The sequence below is a fragment of the Mirounga leonina genome, unplaced genomic scaffold, assembly GCF_011800145.1.
Source record: "Mirounga leonina isolate KUSES-001 unplaced genomic scaffold, KU_Mleo_1.0 Mir_151, whole genome shotgun sequence".
In the NCBI taxonomy this organism is placed as follows: Eukaryota; Metazoa; Chordata; class Mammalia; order Carnivora; family Phocidae; genus Mirounga; species Mirounga leonina.
In genome coordinates, this window is record NW_023270377.1 from 3,244,085 (window position 1) to 3,254,016 (window position 9,932).

At 54.8% G+C, this 9,932-nt stretch overlaps 1 long non-coding RNA gene across 2 annotated transcripts; it reads left to right on the forward strand.

Moving 5' to 3' along the window:
- Positions 1–748: 748 nt before the first annotated feature.
- On the forward strand, positions 749–9,282 carry LOC118011903. Of its 2 annotated transcripts, XR_004679554.1 has the most exons (4): positions 749–890; positions 978–1,028; positions 6,174–6,273; positions 7,098–9,281. It is a non-coding gene; the product is annotated as an uncharacterized LOC118011903 (long non-coding RNA). The 2 variants fall into 2 exon arrangements; XR_004679553.1 differs by having other exon boundaries at positions 749–1,028; positions 7,098–9,282.
- Positions 9,283–9,932: the final 650 nt, after the last annotated feature.

The window sequence follows — 9,932 nt, forward strand, 5'->3', positions numbered from 1 at the left end:
GGGCTACTTCATCGTCCCAGCAGCAACAATGTAAGGTGGGAACTGTTCAGAGATGAGGTGACTGGGGCTGAGAGAGGGGTGCTGGCATTCACACCAGAAGCCAATGGCAACCAGATCTCACTGGCCCCACCCATACCCCCTTGGGCCTTCCCCAGTTCTGGCCCTGCCTGACCCTCTCTGGACATCAGAATGTATCTTCTCCCAGAGGCAATGCAAAGGCAATGCTGCAGGGAAGTGAAGATGTGAAGGTGGTAATGTACTTCCATCACTATCAGAGGAAGAGACGGCCGTGGGTTAGCTTTATGACCAATGGACATAGTTTCTGTCGGAAAGTACATGTCAAGCTCCAAATGACTGACTTGGGAACACAGTCTTGGAACTCAGACCGTGTATGAACCAGGGACTGTCTGTAACGGTAAAGATTGTTTATTTTGAACGCAGACCTAACTGGACTTTCCTTTCCTCATTCTCTTTTGTTTTGTTATGCTGTGCGAAGACCCTGTTCTAGCTAATTGGCAAAAAACACACTGTCCCTTAGCAGAGTATACATTTTCGTAAATACCCCCTAGAGATTTATTTCTTCACTATGGAAAATGTAATTCTGTTTTCCTAGGTGACGGGATGTGTTTATACAGGGACTCCGAGTGGGCTCCAGGCCTGGCCAGATGGTTCTGGCTGTGCTCTGTGTAACATGAGCAGCGGAGCCCTAAGGCCCTCCTCGAGCCGCGTGACTCTTGCGGGAGCGGGGTCTGGGCGGCTGTGTGGCTGCATGACATGCACACACAGAGCCATACCTACAGGACGCACGGTTCTGCTCCCTGGACACCTTTGGTGGCATTTAGGGCAGAGGAGGGCTTGCTGGAACTGCAGCTTGGTCCTCCCTGCCAAGGGTGAGTCATGCCTATTTTCAGCTGCATCACTCACCCAGGTGGGTGCTAACTGTCCTCTGCGCTCGGCATCTCTGTTTCCTTTGTCAGATGGCGAGACAAGCTGAGCCCTGGGCATTTTCCAGCAGATTCATCCATCAGGTATGCACATATGACTCTTAGCAAGGCTGGCAATGTTGGGGGAGGGAGGGAGGAAAATTAGCCATTGTGAGAACTGGTGACATGATGACAGTGACATTCATTGAGTGGGTTTATGGGCTCTGCAAGCCAATTGGCTGGAGCAGGGATGGCAAACAGCAAGGCACATGCTGTGCCCCCCACTTATTCTACCAGTGGCAGACATGACTAAGTGATCATGATGCTCTCTCTTGCTGGGCTTGGACAGCCTCCAAAAGGGGCCTCCGTCGATTAGCAATGTCTGTCTCTGAGGGCGTGGGGCGGGGAGCTGTGCACTGTTATTTGCCTTCTGGGTTGGAGGGTATTGGTATATAATTTAGTTATTTATTTATTTTTTTAAATATTTTATTTATTTGACAGAGAGAGAGATAGCGAGAGCAGGAACACAAGCAGGGGGAGAGGGAGAAGCAGGCTTCCCGCCAAGCAGGGAGCCCGATGTGGGACTCGATCCCGGGACTCCGGGATCATGACCTGAGCCAAAGGCAGACGCTTAACGACTGAGCCACCCAGGCGCCCTAATTTAGTTATTTTATAGCATTTTCTTGTATCTGCTTTATCAACAATAGCTTATCAGTGTTTATAGAGCATCTTGTTGGAGGTTCTACCAGGCAGACCCTGAGTTGAGAATTTGGCTGCCCGCAAGTCGTTTGTCTGGGGGGTGGTCCGGGAGGCAGGGCAGTGGGGCAGGGAGACAGGTGTGTGATCACCCTGGTTATCCCCGTGGGCTACTGGGCCTCCTAGGGACCACGTAGAATTGTCCCCCTCCAGATGCGAGAAGGTGAGGACTTCCTTCTGCTGCTTCTGCCGGTCATGGATTGAGGGCTGCTCTTGGACCCCCAGGGGGCTGTGCATGCTCTTGTGTCCAGAGAGAGCCCTTGGCTGGGAGCGGGGGCCCTGGTGGGAAGTCAGGGCTGCAGGTGGGCACGGTGTCTACTGGGTAGCAGTCTGATGGTGTCGTGAAGGAGAGCAGTGGGTGCGGCTGCCAGCTTCTCGGCAGCCATCGGGCCTGCCTGTACCCTGTGGGGAACAGGGAATCGGACAAGGTAATGTCTGTGGGAACGCTTGTCAATGTCAGAGATCTCCATGATCCTCTGTGTGGAGATTACGCTTTATGGCTGCCTTCTTTCTGTGGGTCCTGTCTTCCATGGAACTTGGGGAACTGCTCTTTCTGATCCCTCACTTTCCACCCAGCTGGACCACGGGACTGTCCCGTCCTCCTGGCCGTAGCATGTGACCCGAGCAGGGCCAATCCGAGTCTTCCCCAGGCTTGATATGTGGCCCTGGGAGACAGAGGACCTCCCGTCCCAGCGCAGGTGGTCACTGTCCCTGGGTGGTAGGTGGCTGGGAGGAGCAGGGAAGGGCCCTGATGACCTTGTTTGAGTCCTGGATCCAGTTGTCACCAAGACCATTGCTATTCTTGAACTTTTCCGCCTAGGGAGGGGGTCTCTTTGCTTGCGTCAATTGGAACTGGGGTTTCTGTGATTGGGAAGCGACGTTGACCTGGCTGGGGTGCATTTGCTGCCACAGAAGACCTCACAGCAGCCACGGCCTGACCAGCATCAGGTGTCAGGATGAGGAAGGGTCTCATGTTAGTTGGATTCACCCTGGGTACAGTGGGGGAGACTTTGCAAGGTGTCTGCTGGGATCCCCCCTCCCACTCCTGCTGGTGATGTCATAGGTAGCTTCTCTGAGGGGCAGTTTTGCAGCTCTTCAGTAAAATCTGGAATTCTCATCCATTCCCCCCAAACACCTGGGTTGGGGAGGACAGATAATGAGCAGTCCAGACGTCAGAGGTCTGGACTTGGGGGCTGGGTGAAAGCCCTCTGACGCCCGGTCGTTCAGCCTGAGAGTGCAGGTAAAACCTGCTGTCTGCTAAGTAACCTGTTGCCATTGCGTTTATCATAAGGTGTTCTCAGCGACCTTACTCTGCCGCGTCTTTGATGGCAACTGCGCTCCAGGGCACTGGGTCAGATTTAGCCTTGGGTGTCTCACCGCGCCTGTTCCTTCGGCACGAGGACCCTAGTGCCACAAGCAGGCTCACCATCAGAAGGTTGAAAAGTTGGGGTGGGGGCACCTGGGTGGGTCAGTCGGTTAAGCGTCTGCCTTCGGCTCAGGTCATGATCCCAGGTCCTGGAATCGAGCCCCGCATCGGGCTCCCTGCTCGGCGGGAAGCCTGCTTCTCCCTCTCCCACTCCCCCTGCTTGTGTTCTCTCTCTCGCTGTCTCTCTCTCTGCCAAATAAATAAAGAAAATTTAAAACAAAGAAAGAAAAGTTGGGGTGGGGGCTGGCTCCTCAAACCCCACAGATAAGTCCTTCCCTGGACGATGTGTCCCGCCTCCACCGCTCCCCAGCCCTGGCCCTACCCTTTCTCTTTGCGTAGTCCGTAGTCTGCAGTCTGCATGCCTCCTTCCTTCCATCAGAGACCACACTCCCCAGCAGTCTCAGGCTCCAGCCCCTCTCCAGGACCTCACTGGTCCTCTAGCCAACATGACTGTCTCTCCTGTCCCCCTGTCCCCATAGCATGTGGGCTCCGACCTCCCCAAGCCTTTACCTGAGCTCCCGTGAGCTGCTTTCAGAGGCTCTGCACCGTGGCCTGGCCGCCTGTGGGGCCAAATTTCCTTGCCAGAGGAAGGATGCAGGAGGTTGCAGACATCTACTTCTGTTGCAGGGCACAGAGAACCTGCCTGGCACGGGGTGGGCGCTCCCTAGGTAGGGACTGAGCTGACTCCCCTGCAGGGCCGCCTCCCTCTCTCTGCGCAAGGCTGGTTGTCCTTTGTGGCCACAGGATGAGGCAGTTTGGAAAGGCTCAGCTGAGCAGCAAGGGGGCCAGGGCCGCTCAGGGGAAGATGGAGCCTGCCCCCATTCGGCAGTCAATGAGCCCCTCAGGGGTGGGGGTGACGCCGTGTGCTCAGCCTCAGCAAGGACGTTTCCCAGCTGTTGTTCATTTGCGTGGGGGACCCTGGACAGGAAATGGGCCTCAGCTCCAGCGGGAAGGGTCCTGAGTTAAAAGTGAGGGAGATGCGGCCGCTCCAGGGACGGATGCTGGGAGGGACTCTTTGGGGACCCAGGGATGTGGGCTCCGAAGAGAGCGGTCAGGATCCCTAGAGCTTGACATCAGAGTGGGGTGCCTGAGCCTGGTCCCCAGTACAAGGAAGTCGGGGACATCCCCTCCGCATCCTCCCCATGTGCCTTTGTCATCAGAACTGCCGTGTGTCCCACGTGGGGTAGGGGCGAGGCTGTCGGGACACGCTTGTTGGGGCAGAGTTTTGGCTGAGCCCCTGTGGTGGTGTGGGGGTGTGTGTGTCCCGGCAGAGCTGCCGTGTGTCTGGCAGCAGCGTGGTGGGGCTGGAAGGGGAAACAGCTCTCGGGCTGCTGAGGGCTAAGGCGAGGCCTAGGAGGGACACGGTCTCTGCTCCGTGATCCTGCTGACTAAGGGGTGTCCATCCAATCGCCGGCCCTGAGCCCCACGCTCCAGGTGATCCTCAACAGCTGCATGAGCTGAGCACGAACATGAGCCCACACATGCCCAGCTGGTTTCTGACGACAGAGCCAAACCAAGCCGACGGAGGGAGGGAGGCTGTCTTTCCGACGGATGGCCCTCGAGCAATCGGCTGTCTGTGGACAAAAGTGAACCCTGAGCCATCCTCATACCTCGTACAGAATTTAACTCAAAGTGGATCCCACACTGAAATGTAAAATGTGAAGCCACGAGACTCGTAGGAAAAACAGAGGAGACAATCTTTGGGACCTACGACCAGGTGAAGTGCTCTGAGATTTGGCATCAGACAGCCTATCCCATAAAAGGAAAAAAATTGATGAATTGGACCTCATCAGAATGAAAACATTGTTCTGTGAAAGACCCCGTTAAGACGAAAAGGCAGTCTGCAGAGAGGGAGAGAATGTCCATGAAGGACAGCCTGGTTGGAGGACCGGTCTTAGGACACAGCAGGGGCTCCTGTGGAGAGTGTCAGCGGAGCGACGGCCCAAGACCCGCGCGTTGGGCACGGCCCTGTCCCGTAGAACTTTCTGCAGCCAAGGAAACATTTGTTGGCGCTGGCTGATGTGGTGGCCAGAGCCACATCCTCCCCTCCCTGGCCACCAGGGGTGCACGCCTGGCCCGGGGTCCTGGCCTGATTGCCGAGCCCCGCCACCGTGGCTCACCCCACGTGCCCAGGGACTTCTCAGGGACCCCAGGACAGTGTGAGCCGGACCCCGGGGGATCCTGGCTGCAGCCGTGGGCAGCAGGTCCCCTAGAGCACCAGAGGCCCCCACACGGGGAGAGATGGGGGTCAGTCCTGCCTGCCTCCAGAGCAGTGTGAATGTGACGGGTGGGGGCCGCCTGGCTGGTGGCGCATGCTCATTGCTATGGACTCCCACTGCCCTCGCCATGCACGGTGGGGTGGACCACAGCCTGGCCGAGGAAGGGGAGGACGTGTATGAGTGCTGGGGAGGACCAGACCCTGCGCTTCCTCTGCCCTCGTGCCTCAAGGCTTCTCCTCTCACTCAGAGTAACGGCCAGGCCTTCAAGGGCCCCTGACACCTGGCTCCCCTTCTCAACCCCAGCTTCTGGAACTTTCCACATCATGCCTCCAGTCCCCACAGGGTCCAGCCTCCCTTTGCCACAGCTAACATCACGTTGGTCTGGCTCCTGCTGTGAGCGGAGGCTGCCCGAGGGCTGGGGTCCTGGCCTGTTCTCCCCTGTCTCCGGGGCATTGCAGAGCAGTATCCAACACCGAGAAGGTCCTCCACACACGTGAGGAACGAGCGATCAAACTCAGGCTGTGCGTGGGACACGACCCGGGCCCTCATGGCATCACAACGAGGCAGGGCGGTGCGTCCGGCTGGAGGGCTCTCAGGAGGACTATTCCAGGCCGGTGGCACTTGGGGTCATTTATGGACGAAGGGGTAGCGGCAGAGGAGTTGCTGGAAACGCTGGGCTCAACCCTGTCGAGACACCAGGAGCCCAGGACGCCTTTCCTTCCGGGCTGACTTCTACGAACATGAGCATCTCGAGCCTGATTCCCTGCTCCCAGTGGGATGTTTTAGCAAGGCCTGGGCCAAACCAGAAACACTCAGATTTCCTGAAAAAGGTTTTTAAATCTTTGACAGAAGCACTAACCTCCAACAGCTGGATGTGGATGCTGGGAAACTGGAGTGAGACATCAAGATTCCACGGAGGCCGCCACGCGGGGTCTTTGTCCAGGATCATGTATGTCCGGGTGTGACGTGTCGCTTGGCTGAGGTCAAAACAGGAGGATGGGACCAAATGCAAACACTCTCCTGGAGGAGGGAGGAAGAGAGGGGAGAGAGAGAGAGAGACAGGCGTGGGTGGTGGGGGCGCTGCCCAGGAAGATCAAGGCCTTGACCATGCCCCACCCTCCCACCCAGAACTCTGAGAGTCCACCAGATCAGACTTGCCCTCACCCTGTCATGGTGGGAAGGGAGATAACAAGGAACAGTTGGATAAATACAACTTCCCACTCAAAGATGGGCCTCAGACATATCATGCTATTCCAAAAAAAAAATTTTTTTGAGCACTAAGATAAATTTCCCCATCTTGGCATTCTGAACGGGAGTTTTATTTTCTTTGTCTTCTGGGTGTTCTCTTCTAGATGGTGAAAAGTCTGCTCAGATCAGGGACAAGAAGGATCCCAGGAGTGTGGCAACCTCCAGAGGCAGGGGTGGGGCTGGGTGGACTCTTCCTTCTCCCCGCTCTGGGGCCAGGCCTGGCCTGGCCTCCTTGTCGCTGTCCCTCCCTGTCAGCTTCATCACTGGCCTGGGCACATGGCCAGGGGACAGTGAGGCTCAGACACACAGGGAAAGCTAGATAGCTGGGGATCTCTAGGGGAGGAGAGAGTTGCCCCCTGAGAAGCAGGGGTGGAGGAGGGGGCAGGACACCCTTCTGGTACTGTGCCAGCCAGAGCTCCATGAGACCGGGGGCTTTGTGTCTCTTACTGTCGGTCTTCCCCCTGGGATGCTGGGGCTGGCGGGGCTGGGATCATCCCTGGTTTATTCACCTCTGTGTCCTTCCAGCCCAAACAGCTCAAGACTCATCGACTGACACACAAACAATGAATGGTCGTCCCAGCACCTCCAGTTCAAAGCGAGTCTAGACTCAAGCAAGATGTGTGGATTCAAGTCAAGTCCTGTGGAACTTCCAGGTGTGGGCTCGAATTCAACACTGCCTAGCGGTTGCTGACTCCAGGCCTCTCTCTTGACCTTCCTGGTTTCCATTTCCCAATTGGGAAGCCATGGGGACAACAGGCCATGATGGCTAAAACGTTGTTGGAGGTGGTCAGCAGGGCGGACGAATGGGAGCACAGCCTGACCGGCCTAGGCAGATGTGGGTGTTTCTCACCAGAGAAGAAGCTCAGGTGTGTTAGCAGGTGCGTCTCAGAAGGCTACTTTGTCTGTCACACATCACTGCCCATCACCCAGGGCCCTTGCCGAGGGAGCTGGGACACAGTGTCCACGGAATCCCTGAGAGGCATCTACAGGGTCGACCAAAGCAGGAGAGAGAAGGACAGAAGGACAGAGATGCCTGTCGGGGGCTGCCCAGGTCCAGGGGGGTCAGGCCAGGTCTGCTCTACCTCCCACTTTGAAATCAAAAGCCATACAAGTAGGGGGGTCGGCTGGCTCAGTCAGTAGACCCTGTGACTCTTGATCTCGGGGTTGTGAGTTTGAGCCCCACGGTGGGTATAAAGATTACCTAAAATCTTAAAAAAAAAATAAATAAATAAAGGTGTCACACAAGTTTTCAAAGTCATTCATTTCCAAGTATAACCTTGTTCTCCTTGCTGGGTGATCTGGATTTTCCCCCATGTCCTTTGCATGGACAAGGACTCTGTGTCCCCTCTGGAATGATTAATATACTGAAGTGTCATGAAAAAGCCTTTGAACTTTGTTAGAGTTAGTAGCACATGCATTTGGATTGTTTCCCCCCCTAGTTAAGAAATAAAGCCTCTTTGCAAAACCCATAATATAACCCTGTCTTAAAATTAAGCTCTCTTAGAGGCTGTTTCTGATTATGGTGGTTCCAGGTTTTTCTAATTATTCTGTTCCAAATGTTTATCTTTTGCCCTAATGTGCAGAGGGCTCTGTTTATATAACATTATAAGGTAAAACAGCTGTATGCTTAGGTTCTAGCGCTGCTTGATACTGGAGGCAATTAATGTGCATTGTATATTGAGCTTCCAGCTACAGGACTTCCGCATCGTTAGCCAAAAATCAGCCTGCATGGCTTGATATCAAGTCTCTTATTCCCCCTCCCCGATTAAGGAATGTTTTCCTTTGGGAAGCCTAATAGAGGTATGGAAATAATACCATATGTAGCTTTGCATATCATAAACCCTCGGCTGAAAAGAATGACGTGGAGAGCGTCCCCAGCACCATGGGTTATGATGGCTACACACTTTGTGAGTACGTAAGGCAATTTTACCTTTTAACACAAATAAGTGTTTTTTTTGTGATAGCAATCAAGAAAAAAAATCTGAGTATTTATTATCCTAGTTTGGGGAGTTAAACTTCCCTGGTTTCAAAAATCTCTGCTGCAATATAATAACTTGTCGAGCCAAGATCTTCCTCCATGCGTTCTTCCCTTCCACAGATATTTGAGCACCTACTAGGTGTCCGGCCGTGTGTCAGGGGCTAGGGGCTGATGCAACAGGCAGAGTTCCCGGCCTCGGGGAGCTGATGCTCCAGTGGAGGGGAACACGGAGGAACGAGGTAGCAAATGACATCAAGAAGATCCTTCCGGATGGTGACGTTCTCAGGTGGTATGTGACCACACAACGCACACACTGCTGGTGTGTGAAGAGTTGGGGCCAGGCTCCCCGCCATGGGGGTTCTCGCTCAGCAAGATCACACTTCCCGTGGCTGCTCCCGGGCTGACTGAGCACGTGGGGCTCTGACGCAGGCTGGATTCCGCGAGCGGTGGGACCCCCTCCAGTGGGACACTCGGGCACAAGGACTTCCTGCCAACCTGGCTGAAGCTCTCTTGGCGCTGCGCTGGAGTCTGAAGCTCTCCCTTCCCTTCTCCTCTCATGGAGTTAGGACAGCCTCCCTGTCTGCAGGCTCACCCTACCTCCTCCTGCCCCTGTCTCTTTGTCCTGCTCGGGTGTCCCCCAAAGACCCTCCTGCGCATCTAATCTCTTCTTGGCCTCAGCTTCTTGAGAGGACTGAACCTACAGAGCCTGTTAGAATAAAGTATGAATATTTAAAAAGGGTCCTGTGGCAGGGACATAAAAAGGACCCTTGATTGGAGGACATCGGACTCCTGTCCCCTTCCGAAGTTCACTAACAGGTTGCTCGGTGCTGCTTACTGTCACTTCTTACTGTCAAATTGACACCTTAGCAGAAGTAAGTTCCCTCCCTCCCTCCTCCCTCTCTTCCTCACTCCTCCCTCCCTTCCTTCCTTCCCTCCTTCCTCCCTTCCTCCCTCCCTCCCTTCCTCCCTTCCTCCCTTCCTTCCTTCCTTCCTTCCTTCCTTCCTTCCTTCCTTCCTTCCTTCCCCTTCCTTCCTCTCCCTCCCTCTCTTCTTCCTTCTCTCTTTTTCTTTCTTTCTTCCTCTCCCCTGTCCTCCTGCAGCAGAGAACACTGTCCTGCTCGGCTCACTGTGATCCATATTTTGCTTGCACCCAGGTGTTTCCTCCGTGGGGTCATCAGACTCCCTACCCGCGCCCCTGAATACCTTTGCTCCACTTTAGCTGCCTTTGGAACACTGTAATAACCAAGCCCAAAGGAACATCTGTGGAAATCTTAGTTGGAGAATCAGGACTGGGTGTTGCTTAATATGTGGAAAAAATGCATTTTTTCCAAAGAACCATAATCCACACAGTAGCCAGTCCATCAGCATTGCTGAGGTCCTGG